The following is an 18322-nucleotide window of genomic DNA, read 5'->3' as shown; positions in this document are numbered from 1 at the left end:
ATGGCTTGCATTGTTGTGTTGTATCAGCTGCTGTCCAGTCGAAGCTAACTAAGGGCAGGTGGGTGTTGAATGAGAACGATGCCCACCTGTCCTTAGTTAGCTGTGACTGCGATAACAAAGACCGTGTTATCCCAATCATCATCACGAGGACTAGCTGGGCCGCAGCTTAAAGGGACATTTCATAGCTTAAAAAAGACAAACTGTTGGTCCTGCCAGCTCCGACTACAAAGGTGTCGCTACTGATAAACTTTTTTGGATCTTGAAGATGCCACATCTCACGTGTGGAAATTTCACTAATGCGGCTGTAGCAAGTGACCAGACAGATGGCCACATTTGAGTGGGAGCCTCTTTAGCAAGAGTTTTTCAAAATCAGGCTCCACCCAGGAGCTCTTTTTCTTCTTCAGAACCCACGGAATTACAGACGTCTGCACCAACCTCCATGGGACCTGGGAGTCCAGGAGAACGAATACGAAGGCGCTGATGCTCATACTGCCTGCTGGCTGGTGAGTAATAAAGTCTTTTGTCTCTGGCCCAGGAGTCTTGTGTCTTCTGGCAACATTTGTGAAACAGTAATGGGGTAGCTTGTTTTATTTTTATTTTTTATTTTATTGATTGAATTAGGGACAGGGTCTCACTCTGTCACCCAGGCTAGAGTGCAATGGTGCACTCCAACCTGGGCTCAAGTGATTCCCCCACCTCAGCCTCCCGAGTAGCTGGGACTACAGGTGCATGCCACTGTGCCCAGCTAATTTTTTATTTTTTATAGAGACAGGGTATGGCTACATTGCCCAGAGATGGGCTTTCATTATGTTGCTCAGGCTGGTCTGGAACTCTTGGGCTCAAGCGATTATTCTGCCTTGGCCTCCCAGAGTGCTGGGATTACAGGTGTGAGCCACTGCACCTGGCCTTACATATTCTTTGGAAGAAATGGCTTTTGGGTAATGGCTTGCATTGTTGTGTTGTATCAGCTGCTGTCCAGTCGAAGCTAACTAAGGGCAGGTGGGTGTTGAATGAGAATGATGCCCACCTGTCCTTAGTTAGCTGTGACTGCGATAACAAAGACCGTGTTATCCCAATCATCATCACGAGGACTAGCTGGGCCACAGCTTAAAGGGACATTTCATAGCTTAAAAAAGACAAACTGCTGGTCCTCCTGGGCTCAAAAGATTCTCCTGCTTCAGCCTCTCAAGGTGCTAGGATTACAGGCATGAGGCCACCGCACCCGGCCCAGGCTGGCTTGTAAGTAGGACAAAATGAAAGTCTGGACCTGGTAGTGTTGAAGAGGATGGGATGTTGACAAAGGTGTGGCTTTCTGGAATTGGAAGGACAGGGCCTCCATGGGCCTGGTTCAAAAATATAAGAAGAATCCCTAGGATCCAGTAGGGAATTCTCTCATCCAAGTAGAGGAGGATGGCCAGCAATAGGGGTCCCCACTGTCCTACTTCTTTTTTTTTTTTTTTGAGATGGAGTTTTGCTCTTGTCCCCCAAGCTGGAGTGCAATGGTGAGATCTCGGCTCACTGCAACCTCTACCTCCTGGGTTCAAGCAATTCTCCTGCCTCAGCCTCCCGAGTAGCTGGGATTACAGGCATGCGCCACCACGCCTGACTAATTTTGTATTTTTAGTAGAGACGGGGTTTCTCCATGTTGGCCAGGCTGGTCTCGAACTCCCGACCTCAGGTGATCCACCTACTTCAGCCTCCAAAGTGCTGGGATTACAGGCGTGAGCCACCGCACCCGGCCTTTTGTTTGCTTGTTTGTTTTTTTGAGATGGAGTTTCACTCTTGTTGCTCAGGCTGGAGTGCAATGGCACGATCGCCGCTCACTGCAACCTCCGCCTCCCAGGTTCAAGCAATTCTCCTGCCTCAGTCTCCCGAGTAGCTGGGACTACAGGTGTGCACCACCACGCCTGGCTAATTTTGTATTTTTGGTAGAGACGGAGTTTCTCCATGTTGGTCAGTCTGGTCTTGAACTCCTGACCTCAAGTGATTCACCCGCCTCGGCCTCCCAAAGTGCTGGGACTACAGGCGTGAGGCAGCACGCGGACCAACAGTGAGTTTTTTCCCCCTGCTTTTGCTGTCCCCCTAGGCTATTCCCCAGCCCCAAGTTGCTCCAGGGCTGAGGCTGTGGTCCCTGACCCACAGACTTCTTGGTTCAAGCACCTGAATTCAACGAATCAGGCTCGCAGTGGGAAGGGAAGCTGAAGTGCTCTAGTTGGGTGTGGCGCTTTGGGCCAATTCAACGTCCTGCTGTGTGGTTTCCACGACTGAGCGGGTATAATTGGTAGTGATGTCTTACATGCTCGAACAACGAACTCCCCGTCATCAGGGAATTCTACTGGTCAGGGGCTGTGGCATGTGCCGCCCTCTTCCCCTCTACCAGGAACGATGTGGGATCCCGGTAGATAAAGGAAACACAGATTTAATGACTAAATGGCTGCTGGAGTGCTCTGGGAAGCCGTTTCCCAGTGCCACAGCGCCACCTGCCTGACACGGCCGCCAAGTACACCCCTTTTAAAAAGAAAAGGCAGCTAGGCTGAGTGCGGTGGCTCACACTGGGAGGTGGGCGGATCGCTTGAGTCCAGGAGTTCAAGACCAGCCTGGGCGACATAGTGAAACCCCATCTCTATTTTTTTTACATTTAATTTAATTTTCATTTATCTATTTTTAGACGGAGTCTCTCTCTCTCACCAGGCTGGAGTGCAGTGGTGCCATCTCGGCTGCAACCTCCACCTCCTGGGTTCAAGCGAGTCTCCTGCCTCAGCCTCCTGAGTAGCTGGGATAACAGGCGGCTGCCACCACCCCCAGCTAACTTTTGTATTTTTAGTAGAGACGGGGTTTCACCATATTGGCTAGGATGGTCTCAATTTCTTGACCTCGGGATCCACCCCCTCGGCCTCCCAAAGTGCTGGGATTACAGGTGTGAGCCACCGTGCCCGACCCTGTCTCTCTCTTTAATAATAACAATAATAATTTAAAAAAGCACTATGAATCACTATTAAGCTCTCATTGAAAGCAAATGCCTGGCCTGTGGAGGCCTTTAACTCCCCAGCCTCACACCCTCATTCTCAGGTAGGTTAACTGGAACTTCACTAGTAATACTGGAAATGGCCAAAGGTAAAGGGTACATCCAAGAGCACAGCCGGTCTGGTCCTCAGGTCATCTGAGTTTTACATACAAGTCACAGCTACCCCTGTTTCTTTCATTTTCTGTTTTGAGACAGTCTTGCTGTGTTGCCCAGGCTGGAGTGCAGTGGCATGATAGTGGCTCACTGCAGCCTGGAACTCCGGGGCTCAAGTGATCCTCCCACCTCAACCTCCTGAGTAACTGGGACTCTAGGCGTGCACCAGCACACCTGATTAATTTAAAAATTTTTTTTTCAGAGACAGAGTCTCACTGTGTTGCCCAGGCTGGTCTTCAACTCCTGGGCTCAAGCGATCCTCCTGCCTCGGCCTCCCAAAGTGCTGCAATTACAAGTGTGAGCCACCGCACCCAGCAGCAGCTACCCCATTTGGAGAAAACTCGCCTCCACTCCCCTGCCTGAGGCAATTTCTCTGGCTCATGGGGCCCTCGATTCACAAGGGTTCCCTTAAACGGCTGGGCGCGTTCCACTATGTTAAACCTAAAGATGTCCACTAGGGGGCAGCAACCACCTAACCCCAACACTAACTCCGGAAGACATTGATTGCAGTTTAGTTGATATTTAAGGTATTCAATGGGACTTTGTAACTTCTTCACTATCTGCGGGTGTCTGGTATTATTGATTGTTGGATCATCTTCCTCAAGGATCAGCTCAAAAAGGTTTCTGGTTTCCCCTTCCCACCTCTTCCTGATCCACACACTTTATTTATTTTTTGAAACAGACACCATCGCCCAGGTTGGAGTGCAGTGGTGCCATCTCGGCTCACTGCAACCTCCTGGGTTCAAGCGATTCTCCTGCCTCAGCCTCCCAAGTACCTGGGATTACAGGTGTGTGCCATCACACCCAGCTGATTTTTGTATTTTTAGTAGAGACGGGTTTCGCCATGTTGGCCAGGCTGGTCTCGAACCCCTGACCTCAACTGATCCGCCCACCTCAGCCTCCCAAAGTGCTGGGATTACAGGCGTGAGCCATTGCACCTGGCCACACACACTTTACTCAGGCTGTTTGGTCACTGAATGTGGCAGTCCCAGAAGAGGCTTCATCTCTTCTTGGCTGCATCTTGGATAGTCACGGAGAAGGAAGTGTTGGAGGAGTTACAGAGACCTATTCTGAAAATGTACAACTCTGCCCACTGACCATCGTCGGAATGATGCATCTTTCTTTCCGCTGGACAGTCTGGTGGTCACACCCTCCAGATGGCAGTTTAGCCCTGAGGGGGCCAAGTAGGGGATTCAAACTAATGCTGGTTTAGGCACCAGAATCCGCTTGTTGGAGCGACATGGTGCTAGCTCAGGAGTTGACATACTACAGCCTGTGGGATACATCTGGCCCGTGACCTGTGTCTGTATGGTGTATAAGCTAACAAAGGTTTTTACATATTTTAAAAAATTTGTGTGTTTTTTTTTTTGGAGACAGAGTCTCACTTTGTTGCCCAGGCTGGAGTGCAGTGGTGTGATCTTGGCTCACTGCAACCTCTGCCTCCTGGGTTCAAGCAATTCTCCTGTCTCAGTTTCCCAAGTAGCTGGCATTAAAGGCGCCTGCCACCACGCCCGGCTAACTTTTGTATTTTTAGTAGCGGCATGGTTTCTCCATGTTAGCCATCCTGGTCTTGAACTCCTGACCTCGAGTGATCCACCTGCCTCAGCCTCCCAAAGTGCTAGAATTATAGGCAGGAGCCACTGCCAGGCCAAAAAATAAAATTAAAAACAAAAGCCAGGTGTGGTGGTTCACCCTTGTAATCCTAGCACTTGGGGAGGCTAAGGCAGAAGGATCACTTGAGCCCAGGAGTTCAAGACTAGTCTGGGCTATGGTGAAAGCCTGTCTCTACAAAAAATTAAAAATTGGCTGGGGGTGCTGGTGCACGCCTGTAGTCCCAGCTACTCAGGAGGCTAAGGTGGGAGGATCACTTGAGCCTGGGAGGTTGTGGCCACAGTGAGCTATTATTGTACCACTGTACTTCAGCCTGGGCGACAGAGCAAGATCTTGTTTCAAAAAGAAAAAATCAAAGATGACGATGCCACAGAAAACAAATGCCCCACAGAACCCAAAATGTGATTACCTGGTTCTTTACAGAAAAAGTTGGCTGACCCCTGTGTTAGCTGAACCAACCTGCTGATATTACTCATGAGGCTTAACTGAGACAATGTAACGGTAATTCCAGTCAAGCTTAACAACAAAACCCAATGACTGAATCTTCTCAGGTTGGGGAGGTAAGCTGTGCCATGCCCATTGTGGACGGGGGTTGCTTTTAGGCCCATCCGTTGTCACCCTGTAATTATTTGTAAAGACATCAAAGATCAGATCAGTTTATCTTTTTATTTTTAAATTTCTTTTTTTGGTATTTTAGCAGATCAGTCTAAAGTTCTCTGCTCTGCTTATAATGGATAACAGAGTAGCCTTAGACTATACGCTGGTTGTCCAAAATAAGATGTACTGGTCCTCTGGGACCAGTTTTTACTTTTCTTTTCTTTTTTTTTTTTTTTTTTTTTTTGAGACGGAGTCTCGCTCTGTCGCCCAGGCTGGAGTGCAGTGGCGCGATCTCGGCTCACTGCAAGCTCCGCCTCCCGGGTTCACGCCATTCTCCTACCTCAGCCTCCCGAGTAGCTGGGACTACAGGCGCCCGCCACCTCGCCCGGCTAATTTTTTTCTATTTTTTAGTAGAGACGGGGTTTCACCATGGTCTCGATCTCCTGACCTTGTGATCCGCCCGCCTCGGCCTCCCAAAGTGCTGGGATTACAGGCGTGAGCCACCGCGCCCGGCCTTTTTTTTTTTTTTTTGAGATGGAGTTTCACTCTTGTTGCCCAGGCTGGAGTGCAATGGCACGATCTTGGCTCATTACAACCTCTGCCTCCCGGGCTCAAGCGATCCTCCTGCCTCAGCCTCCCGAGTAGCTGGGATTACAGGCCTGTGGCAGCATGCGCGGCTGATTTTGTATTTTTAGTAGAGACGTGGTTTCTCCATGCTGATCAGGCTGGTCTCGAACTCCCGACCTGAGGTGATCCACCCTCCTCAGCCTCCCAAAGTGCTGGGATTGTAGACGTGAGTCACTGTGCCCGGTCTTTTAAAATTTTTTTATTTTAATTTTTTTATTGTATTAGAGACAGGATCTTGCTCTGTCACCTAGGCTGGTGTACATTGGTGTGACCTTGGCTCACTGCAACCTCAAACTTCCAGGTTCAGGGGATCCTCCCGCCTCAGCCTCCCAAGTAGCTAGGATTACAGGTGTGCCACCACTTCTGGATAATATTGTTTTTGTATTTTTTGTAGAGATGGGCCTTCACCATGTTGCCCAGGCTGATCTTGAACTCCTGAAATTAAATGATATGCCAGTCTCAGCCTCCCAAAGTGCAGGGATTACAGGCATGAGCCACCTTGAGACTTACTCACAGTTGGCTGAGTCTAGGACCCTGGGGGGCATAGTTGAGAGTTGAGGTCAATACTCAAGGTTGGCCTGATCCTGCTGATGGGAGTCACATTGAAAGTACCCTTAATTAAAGGCTGAATGAGACAAATTAAAGTGACCTTTTTTTTTTTTTTTGAGATGGAGTCTCGGTGGCCCAGGCTGGAGTGCAGTGGCATGATCTTGGCTCACTGCAACCTCTGCCTCCCAGGTTTAAACAATGCTTCTGCCTCAGCCTCCCAAGTAGCTGAGATTACAGGCACCTACCACAACGCCCAGCTATTTTTTTGTATTTTTAGTAGAGACAGGTTTCCCCATGTTGGCCAGGCTGATTTCAAACTCCTGACCTCAAGTGCTCTCAGCCTCCCAAAGTGCTGGGATTACAGGTGTGAGCCACCACACCTGGCCTGAAGTGATTTTATTCCAGCCTGTTAGTCAGATGAATCAGAGTGGCTGATGGGTGGCAGAGTCATGTGAAAACCTGCCAGAAGCTAAGATGATGCGGGTCTAGGGGTGGGTATTGCTGCTGGGAGACTGTCCTCCGCAGTTGTCTTGTGTTCCTGCATGTTGTGTGGGGTGTGCATGGCTGCAAGGCCCTGGTCACTGTTGCTTCAGGGTTGTTGATGCAGCTGGCAACCTTGAGCAATGAGGCAACCCCTCCCCTCACACAAAGAGAGGCTTGTTGACTGCTATAAAGCAGAGGGGGTTCCCTAAGCTCAGTGCTCCTCTCCTGTAATACAACCCTCTGTACGTGCAGGCATCCACCTGGGCCCTGGCATTGCCCTTACAGAGTTTGGAGAGAAAGGGGAACTAATGAAAATATACTGTGTTTATGCTGCTGGCAGTACTGGAAGGAATATGATCCTTTGTCTCAGACCCAGGAGTTTCATGTCTTCTGCCAAGATACATAGATAGATACATAGATACATAGATAGATACATAGACAGATACATAGACAGATACATAGACAGATAGATACATAGATAGATACATAGACAGATACACAGATAAATACATAGATAGATAGATTCATTTATTTATTGAGAGGGAGTCTTGCTCTGTCACCCAGGCTGGAGGGTAGTGGCTTGTTCTTGGTTCACGGCATCCTATGCCTCCTGCGTTCAGGTGATTCTCCTGCCTTAGCCTCCTGAGCAGCTGGGATTACAGGTGCCTGCCACCATGCCCAGCTAATTTTTGTATTTTTAGTAGAGACAGGGTTTCACCATGTTGCCCAGGCTGGTCTCGAATTCCTGACTTCAGGTGATCCTCCTACCTTGGCCTCTCAAAGTGCTGGGATTACAGGCGTGAGCCACCGCGCCCGGCCAGATGCCACTGTTAAGTGCTTTTTTGGGAAGAGGTTGCTCACACCTGCATTTGTACAAGGGATACTTGCATCCTATTAGATGGAAGCACGATGTTTTCTTGTTGTATGAAAGTTTAAATAAGGGTAGATTGGTGTGAACGGATACTGAGTAGCTAAAATGGTGGCCCATATTGGACACTGTTGCCTCTCAGTTCCATATTCTTCTTTCTTCTCTTTTCTATCGATGGCCAGGCTAGGAAGCCTGCAAAACATATTCCCCAGACTCTTGTGGTGTTCGGTCAGTGAGGCATGTTGCTTTCTGCCGCTTTAAATGCTTTACACACAGTCCTAACCTCTTGCACTCAATTCCAGCACTTATGTCATCTCTGTCTGCTGCTTGTCTTTTCTCTTGTGAGTTGCAATTTTTATTCTTTGCATGCTGAGCAATTCTGGGTTGTATTCTGGACATCTTAAATATTATGTGATAAGGTGCTGGGTCTTGTTTAAATTCTGTGTAGATTGTGGATACTTTTTGTGGGGGGATTTTGTTTTGTTTTTGAGACAAGGTCTCCCTCTGTCTCCCAGGCTGGAGTGCAGTGGTGTGATCTTGGCTCACTGCAACCTCCGCCTTCCGGGTTCAAGAGATTCTCCCACCTCAGCTTCCTGAGTAGCTGAGATTACAGGCATGTGCCACCACAGCCCGGCTAATTTTTGTATTTTTATTAGAGATGGGGTTTCATCATATTGCTCAAGCTGGTCTTGAACTTCTGACCCCAGGTGATCCACCCGCCTCAGCCTGCCAAAGTACTGGGATTACAGGCATGAGCCACCACGCCCGGCCTGTTTTTGTTTTGTTGAGACAGGTCTCGCTCTGTTGCTCAGGCTGGAGTGCAGTGGCGTGACCTCCACCTCCCAGGCTCAAGTGATCCTTTTGCCTCAGCCTCCCGAGTACCTGGTATTACAGGTATGTGCCACCATGCCCAGCTAATTTTTGGTATTTTTTGGTATAGATGGGGTTTCACCATATTGGCCAGGCTGGTCTTGAACTCCTGACCGCAAGTGGTCCTCCTGCCTCGGCCTCCCAAAGTGCTGTGATTACAGGCGTGAGCCACCACACCCGGTAATGCTTTTGTTTTGACAGGTCATTGACCTAGTTTGGTTCAGCGCAGGGCTTCTGAGCAGCCTGCTGTGGGTTGTGGTTTCAGGTGACTTCAAAGTCATTACGATGACTTTCTAATCCGTCTTCCCCGTGGACCACCCACTGGCCAGACTGGAACCCGGAGGGGGTCGAATCCCTTCACTGTGTCTTCAACATCTTTGGAATGCTGTTTAGGCTCAGATCCACGTGCAGCTTGGGGGCAAACACAGAAATTCAGAAAAACAACTTTATTAGTTTTTATTCATAAAAACAACTTTCCCAGTCTCCTCCCTCTCCGCGGTACTGTCTGGTTTCTCTCCCCTTTGTTGGTCCTCCAGCCAGAAAGTTGGGGCCTCAGCTACCCCACTTGCCTCATACTTCCTGCAACTGAACTTGCATCTAGGGCGAAGTGGGCAGGAGGATGCAGGGGGAAAGAAAGCGATGGGGATGAGTGCTGCCCCTGGGGAGCCACAGAGCCTTGATCAGGGAGGACAGAACAGAGAAAGAAACAGAAAAAGGGGAAATGGGGGATTCCCCCACCATTCATTCATTTAATGATGAATCATTAATAGGCATTCATCATTCATTCATTCATTTATTTATTTGAGATGGAGTCTTGCTCTGTCGCTCAGGTTGGAGTGCAGTGGTGCGATCTTGGCTCACTGCAACCTCCACCTCCCAGGTTCAAGTGATTCTCCCACCTCAGCCACTCGAGTAGCTGGGATTACAGGCACCCACCACCACGCCTGGCTAATTTTTGTATTTTTTGGTAGAGACAGAGTTTCACTATGTTGGCCAGGCTGCTCTTAAACTCCTGACCTCAAGTGATCCACCCACCTCGGCCTCCCAAAGTGCTGGGATTACAGGCGTGAACAACTGTGCCCAGCTGGCCCTTATTATAATAAATATGATAATATATTCATTGAACTTAAGGCCTTAGGACTTTTTTTAGAGTCTTACAATCTTGCTGTGTTGCCCAGGCTGGAGTGCAGTGGTGTGATCATAGCTCACTGCAGCCTTGACCTGCCAGGCTCAGGGGTCACTCCCACCTCAGCCTCTCAAGTAGCTGGGACCCCAGGCACATGCCACCACACTGGGATAATCTTAAATTTTTTTTTTCCAGAGATGAGGGATCTTGCTATGTTGCCCAGGCTGGTCTTCAATTCCTGGGCTCAAGCAATCCTCCCACCTTGGCCTCCCAAAGAGCTGGGATTACAGGTGTGCGCCACCACGCCTGGCCCTGAAAATTTTGTTTACAATGAACAATTTTAAACGATTGAGTATTGTTTTCAAAGTGGAATAGCAGTAAATAGTGCTTTCTTTGCTCAAGAGCCCTATTTGGACATTCAGAAGCTCTTATTAATGTTTCCCTTCCTCCTGCTTCTCTGCACAACCCTCCCTCCTCTGCATCTTCTACACCAATGCATCTGGACTCGGATAGCTCGGGGCGTTCGGCTGAGCCCACAGCTGGAAGGACCCGAGGCTGGGAACAGTGGGCTGTGGGCAGGTGAAGGGGGAAGAAGAGGCTGGAAAATTTCTGGGCCCTCGGTGGGAGGGAAGACTCCCTGGGACTCTCACTCACCAGGGGTTTGCTCAGTGTTGCTGAGGCTGCTTTGGTGTGGCCTTTCTGCCTTTGAGAGCAGCAGGAACTGGGGTGAGAAGAACAAAGCTATTGGCAAAGGAGAAACGGTTACAGATCCAGGAATCAGGCCTCTGCCCCTTCTCCTTCAGCTTCTCCATCACTTTGCTTTGCTTTTTTCTTTTCTTTTTTTTTTTTTTTTGAGATGGAGATTCCACTCTTGTTGCCCAGGCTGAAGTGCAATGGTGCAATCTCAGCTCACTGCAACCTCCGCCTCGCGGATTCAAGTGATTCTCCTGCTTCAGTCTCCTGAGTAGCTGGGATTACAGGCATGTGCCACCACGCCTGGCTAATTTTTGTATTTTTAGTAGAAAAGGGATTTCGCCATGTTGGCCAGGCTGGTCTCGAACTCCTGGGCTCAGGTGATCTGTCTGCCTCACCCTCCCAAAGTACTGGGATTGCAGGCATAAGCCACCACACCCGGCCTCCACTGCTTTCTGTTCCCAGTCCCTGACACGCACATCTAGAAACGCAAGCTCGACGAGAGCTGGGATTATCTGTCCCGTTTCTGGTTGTATTCCTGACACCTAGAACAGATGAGCATTCTTGACACAGAGTATGCGCTCCATAAATATTTTTAGGCCGAGCATGGTGGTTCACGCCTGTAGTCCCAGCACTTTGGGAGGCCAAGGAGGGAGGACTGCTTGACCCCAGGAATTTAAGACCCATCTGGGCAATATAGGAGATGCTGTCTCTACAAAATAACAAATAGCAAAATAGCTGTGCATGGTGGTGTCCCCCTGTCATCCCAGCTACTTGGGAGGCTGAGGGAGGAGAATTGTTTGAGCCCAGGAGTTGGAGGCTGCAGTGAGACATCATTGTACCACTGGACTTCAGGCTAGGCAAGAGAATGAGACCCTGTCTCTAAAAGAAAGAAATAAAAAATATTTAAAAATTAGATCAATGAATGAATGAATGAAATGATGTTTGGGGCCGGGTGCCGTGGCTCATGCCTGCTATCCCAGCACTTTGGGAGGCTGAGTTGGGCAGATTACTTGAGGCCAGGAGTTCAAGACCAGCCTGCCCAACATGGTGAAACCCTGTCTCTACTAAAAATACAAAATGTAGCCAGGCATGGTGGTGGGTGCCTGTAATCCCAACTACTCAGGAGGCTGAAGCAGGAGAATCGCTTGAACCTGGGAGGCAGAGGTTGCAGTGAGCTGAGATTACGCCGCTGCACTCCAGCCTGGGCAACAGAGCGAGATTCTATCTCAAAAAAAAAAAAAAAAAAAAAGGCAGCCCTGGGAAGGAAGAGGTTAACTGTCTTCTGGCAGACCCTAGAAGGGAGGACTTTTTACTTTTTATCTACCCCTAAGGATGAGCTGGGAATTGAGCAGATGGAGAAAGGTGGGAAGATTATCCCAGGCAGAGGGAACTGCGTGTGTGTGGAGGACTGAGGCAGGGAGCTGCAGGTGGAGCCTGGCTCGTAAGTCCCTGTGGCTGTGGTGCAGAGCGTGATTGGCAAGTAACTCAGGATGAAGCTGGACAGACTTGATGAGGTCATCAAAGTAGCGAAGCTGGGAGTTTTTCCTGGTACACTCGGGAGCCACGGGAGCGCTATGAGCAGAGAAGAAGCAGGCTCCTCTCTCCCCGGCCATTTGGGGAGTGGGCTGGAGGGAAAAGAGTGAAGGCTGGGAGGCCAGGAGGGAGGCCGGGTTGATGGTCCAGGCAGGAGAGGGTGAGGTATGAATGAGCTGGGGTCCGGGTATGGAGATGAAGAAGGTAGAATTGGACAGAGAAAGTCAGGGGGCCGCAGGGATGGGGCTGGGCTGTTGGGCTGTGGGAAGGTGAAGGGGAGGGAAGGAGAGAGGAAGGTGCCTGGGGTGTGGCCTGGCGATTTCGTAGAAAGTGGCTGCACTCCTGAGAGGTACGGAATCTGGGAGAATGGGGTCTGGGAGGCAGATGCTGAGTGTGAGAGACTGTGGGGAGAGGAGGTGGGCCAAGAGGCTTTTCAATTTAATTTAAAAATTCTGCACATAACATTTTATGATGAGGCCAGGAGCGATGGCTCACGCCTGTAATCCCAGCACTTTGGGAGGCTGAGGCGGGCGGATCGCTTGAGGTAGGGAGTTCAAGACCAGCCTGGGCAAGATGGAGAAACCCCGTCTCTACTAAAAATACAAAAATTAGCCAGGCGTGGTGGCAGATGCCTATAATCCCAGCTACTTGGGAGACCGAGACAGGAGAATTACTTGAACCCGGGAGGCGGAGGTTGCAGTGAGCTGAGATCTGCGTCACTGTACTCCAGCCTGGGCGACAAAACAAAACAAAAAATATCCCCAAACAACAACAACAACAAAACATTTGATTATGGAAAAAGTGAAAACCTACAGAAAAGTAGAATCATACAACGAAACCCCACATACTCATCATTCAGCTTCAGCGTGAAATATTTTTGCCTTTCCTCTTTTGTTTACGATTCCATCCACACTTAATTATATTTTGCTGCAGTATTTAATAGCACATCTGGTGCTTCTTAAAAATGGAAACGATTTTTTTTTTTTTTTGGCTGCAGTAATGGTATCATGTTCTCTAAAGAATTGATACTGTGCTGAAAATACAAAAAAAAAAAAAGAAAAAAGAAAAAAAGCATAAATGGGTTGGGCGCAGTGGCTCATACCTGTAATCTCAGTACTTTGGGAGGCTGAGGCAGGAGGATTGCTTGAGCCCAGGAGTTTGAGACCAGCCTGGGCAATACGGCAAAATCCCATCTCTACAAAAAATAAAATAGAAAAAGTTAGCCAGGTATGGTGATGTGTGCCTGAGGTTCCAGTTACTGGAGAGGCTCGGGCAGGAGGATCGCTTGAACCCTGCAGTCCGAGGCTGCAGTGAGCTACGATTGTGCCACTGCACTCCAGCCTGGGCAACAGAGCAAGAACTCCATCTCAAACAAAACAACATAAATGCCATTCATCATTGCAATTCTCATGCAACTGATGTTAAAGTTTGGTTCTATATCCTCCTAGACACTTTACACAGATATTTTTGCAAAAGTAGGAGTATACCATTGTAGCAGGAATGCCACACCAAAGGTTGCTGCCTAGCCATGAGAACACCTCACCTGAGTGGTCCAAGCTGGTGGTCAGAGATGAGCCCCTAGAGTCATCTTTGTCACCCAGCAGACTGGGCTCTCTGCTTTCCTTCTGCTTCCTTTAAATGGACCATTCAGACATTTGCCTGTGAATTTAAAGTGACCCACACCCTTTTCGCCTGTATACCTACTCTGCTAGCTGTGATGCGTTCTCTCTGTCTCTGTCTCCCCCTCCCCTCTTCATCCCTGCCTTGCAGGACCCAGGGATGGAGCAGTGTCCTCACTCATTGTACCTACCCTGCCCAGGATCTGTAAGTGATACATCTTTGACCTTATTTATTTTAATTTGGTCTCCATCGGTTATTGGGAAATAGGTAGTGTTTGGTTACATGAGTAAGTTCTTTAGTGGTGATTTGTGAGATTTTAGTGCGACCATCTCCTGAACAGTCAACACTGAGCCTAATTTGTAGTCTTTTATTCCTTACCTGCTTCCCACCCTGAGTCTCCAAAGTCCATTGTGTCATTCTTTTTTTTTTTTTTTTTTTTTTTTTGAGACAGAGTCTCGCTCTATTGCCCAGGCTGGAGTGCGGTGGCACAATCTCGGCTCACTGCAAGCTCCGCCTCCCGGGTTCACGCCATTCTCCTGCCTCAGCCTCCCAAGTAGCTGGGACTACAGGCGCCCGCCACCACGCCCAGCTAATTTTTTGTAGTTTTTAGTAGAGACAGGGTTTCACCGTGTTAGGCAGGATGGCCTCGATCTCCTGACCTCGTGATCTGCCCGCCTCGGCCTCCCAAAGTGCTGGGATTACAGGCGTGAGCCACTGCGCCCGGCCCATTGTGTCATTCTTATGTCTTTGCAGCCTCATAGCTTAGCTCCCACTTGTAAGAACATATGATGTTTGGTTTTCCATTCCTGAGTTACTTCACTTAGAATAATAGTCTCTAATCCCATCTAAGTTGCTGCGAATGCCATTAATTCATTCCTTTTATGGTTAAGTAGTATTTCATCATATATATAATGTATGTATATTCCATCATATATACATCTATATACATATATACATATACATATGTACATACATACATATACATACATATATACATATACACACATATACATATACATATATATATATATATCACAGTTTCCTTATCCATTTGTTGATTGATGGTGGGTATTTGTGTTGGTTTCACATTTTTGCAATTGCAAATTGTGTTGCTATAAATGTATGTGCAAGTATCTTTTTCATATAACTTCTTTTCCTCTGGGTACATACCCAGGAGTGTTTTTTTTTGTTTTTCGAAGTCTTGCTTTGTTGCCAGGCTGGAGGGCAGTGGCGTGATCTCGGCTCACTGCAACCTCCGCCTCCCGGGTTCAAGCAATTCTCCTGCTTCAGCCTCCTGACGAGCTGGGACTACAGGCGCACACCACCGCGCCCAACTAATTTTTGTATTTTTAGTAGAGACGGGCTTTCACCATGTTGGCCAGGCTGGTCTCGATCTCTTGACCTCGTGATCTGCCTGCCTTGGCCTCCCAAAGTGCTGGGATTATAGGCGTGAGTCACTGTACCCAGCATCCAAGAATGGTTTTGCTGATGAAATGGTAGTTCTACTTTCAGTCCTTTAAGGAGTCCTTTAAGGAGTCTGTTTTCCATAGTGGTTGTACTAGTTTCCATTCCAACCAACAGTGTAGAAGTGTTCCCTTTTCACTGCATTCACACCAATATCTATTATATCTATTATTTCTTTATTTATTTTTATTTTTTGTATTTTTTATTATGGCCATTCTTGCAGGAGTAAGGTGGTATGGCATTGTGGCTCCGATTTGCATGTCCCTGATGATTAGTGTGGCGCATTTTTTTCATATGTTTGTTGGCCATTTGTGTATCTTCTTTTGAGAATTGTCTATTCACATCCTTAGCCCACTTTTTGATGGGATTGTTTTTGTTCTTGCTAATTTGAGTTTGTTGTAGTTTTTGGATATTGATATTAGTCCTTTGTCAGATGTGTAGATTGTGAAGATTTTCTCCCACTCTGTGGGTTGTTGGTTTACCCTGGTGACGGCTCCTTCTGCCATGCGAAAGCTCTTTAGTTTAATGAAAACCCAGCTGTTTATCTTTGTTTTTATTGCATTTGCTTTTGGGCTCTTGGTCAGGAAATCCTTGCCTAAGTCAGTCTCTAACAGGGTTTCCCCAACGTTATCTTTTAGATTTTTTATGGTTTCAGGGCTTAGATTTAAGTCCTTGATCCATCTTAGTTGATTTTTGTATAAGGCAATAGAGGAGGATCCAGTTTGATTTTCCTGCATGTAGCTAGCCAATTATCTCAGCACCATTTGTTGCATAGGGTGATCCTTCCCCACTTTATGTTTTCGTTTGCTTTGACCTTATTTTCTGTTGTGGTGATGTATCAAATTTACGTCCCTCATCTGAAGATGTAGGGGCTACTCCAGGCTGGGTTTTTCCCAGGAAGCCAGGGAGAACACGGGCGGGATCCCAGTGCCACAGCGATAGTTAGGCATAAACTGGACACAGGTCACATGAGAGCCATACGGGTGTCTGGGGCAGAACAATGTTCTGTGTGAGGGATCCCTGCTCATGTCAGACAACTAGGCATTAGGTCATCCACCAGGTAGGAGCATTCTGAGAAATGCACATCCAGGTATGGATAAACGTAGACATCACGCCCAGCTGCCCTCCTGTCCCGTTAGGGAAGGGTTGCCAGCCACTCTGGCACTGGAACCTCAGTTCAGCTTGGGGATCTCAAAACGCCCATATAAATTGTAATCTCCTGGCCAGGCGTGGTGGCTCACACCTGTAATCCAGCACTTTGGGAGACTGAGGTGGGCAGATCACCTGAGGTCAGGAGTTCGAGACCAGCCTGGCCAACATGGTGAAACCTCATCTCTACTAAAAGTACAAAAATTAGCCGGGTGCAGTTGTATGCACCTGCATTCCTAGCTACTCGTGATGCTGAGGCAGGAGATCATGTGATCCTGGGAGGTGGAGGTTGCAGTGAGCCGAGATCATGCCATTGTACTGCAGCCTGGGCGACAGAGCAAGACAGTGATCTCGGCTCACTGCAACCTCTGCCTCCTGAGTTCAAGCGATTCTCCTGCCTCAGCCTCCTGAGTAGCTGGGATTACAGACACCCATAACCACACCCGGCTAATTTTTGTATTTTTAGCAGAGACAGGGTTTCACCATGTTGGCCAGGCTGGTCTCAAACTCCTGACCTTGGATGATCCACCCGCCTTGGCCTCCCAAAGTGGTGGGATTACAGGCATGAGCCACTGTGCCTGGCCCCCTGTGAAGTATTAAGACAGGCACTGGGGCTTCCTGTAGCACTTGGAACAGTGTTCTCAGCGCCCATACATGTCACCACCCTAATCTCACACAAGAAGGACCCTGCAGCTGGAGCTCCAAGTGACTCTGGAAGCATCTCCCACGTTGGGTTTTACCTTCCACCGCAGTCCAGGTAATTTGCAGTTCCTGGTGGCTGCTGGTCTGTCCTGGCTCTGAGCGGGGAATAAAGGGGTGGAGGGGAGGGTGGGAGGGGGGTCCCAGCCTCTTCTCTCCCTGCTAGAGTTTGGCCCCATCCCCATTCTACCCAGCCATTCCCCAAGCTGGGACATCCCAGACCCAGAGTCCCTGGAGAGCGAGGGAGGAGGGAGGAGGCGGGAAGGGGACCGGGGCCTTTGCCTCTAAGCTCTCAGGCCTCTCCAAATTGGGTTGTAGAAGCCGTTACGTTGGGGAGGCAGGAAGAAAAATTGACGACTTCTGCTTCTATTTTTTTAAACAAAAATAAGCAAAACAAGCTTCACTGATATTGTGTGTAGAATGACAGTAGAGCACACGTACATTTTCTATGTTTGCAATGTTTTTTCAGAACGTGGTTACTGATAGGGGAGTGTGATCAAGGTTTAGAGACTTCTAAGGTAAATAAAAAGGGGTGAGGGGCAGGTGAAGATTTGGGAATTGGTGGGGAACCAGGGAGCTGGCATTGATTTGGGTTTTCCAAGGCCATGAACTTTGTGGAGATGAAGGGGTCTGTGCCCAGGAAGTCACCGAGGAGTATGGCTTCTAGAAGATGCCTCCACGCCCCTGAGCTGCCTTAACTCCGTTTGACATTCAAGTCTTTGAATGTCACTGACAACACAGTAAGGTCCAAGTTCTGCGAGGCTTCTTGGGGCGTGGCCCAGGGAAAGCAGGTGACCCACCTCCGAGTGCCCGAGTGGGCCAGTAACCCTACCCCGAGCAAGAACCAAGCACGATGGTGAGCTAGAGAGGACCTACGTGCCAGGCTCTGTTCTGGGGCCATTACCCTCTGTTTATTTTCTTATTTTTATTTATTTAGAGCTAGAGTCTCACTCTGTTGCCCAGGTACAGTGGGGTGATCTTGGCTCACCACAACCTCCACCTCCCAGGTTCAAGTGATTCTCCTGCCTCAGCCTCCCGAGTAGCTGGGATTACAGGCGTGCACTACCACATCTGGCAAATCTTGAAATTTTTAGTAAAGATGGGGTTTCGCCATATTGGCCAGATTGGTCTTGAACTCCTGACCTCAGGTGAACCGCCTGCCTCGGTCTCCCAAAGTGCTGGGATGATACTGTGCCTGGCCTTGTTTTATATGTAGGGAGATGAGGTCTCACTATGTTGCCCAGGCTGCAGA

At 48.7% G+C, this 18322-nt stretch overlaps 1 long non-coding RNA gene across 1 annotated transcript in view; it reads left to right on the top strand.

The window, feature by feature from the left end:
* The first annotated feature begins 228 nt into the window (after positions 1 to 228).
* LOC140711826 (uncharacterized) overlaps positions 229 to 18322 on the top strand; it is a 29632-nt gene continuing 11538 nt past the window's right edge. Inside the window, exons 1-2 of the long non-coding RNA XR_012093126.1 lie at positions 229 to 503; positions 13909 to 13962. This is a non-coding gene — a long non-coding RNA (uncharacterized lncRNA). The remainder of the gene's footprint in view (positions 504 to 13908; positions 13963 to 18322) is intronic.

Source organism: Chlorocebus sabaeus, chromosome 6, assembly GCF_047675955.1.
Source record: "Chlorocebus sabaeus isolate Y175 chromosome 6, mChlSab1.0.hap1, whole genome shotgun sequence".
NCBI lineage: Eukaryota > Metazoa > Chordata > Mammalia > Primates > Cercopithecidae > Chlorocebus > Chlorocebus sabaeus.
The sequence above is the reverse complement of the archived record's forward strand: the minus strand, read 5'-3'. Positions and strand labels throughout refer to the sequence as shown.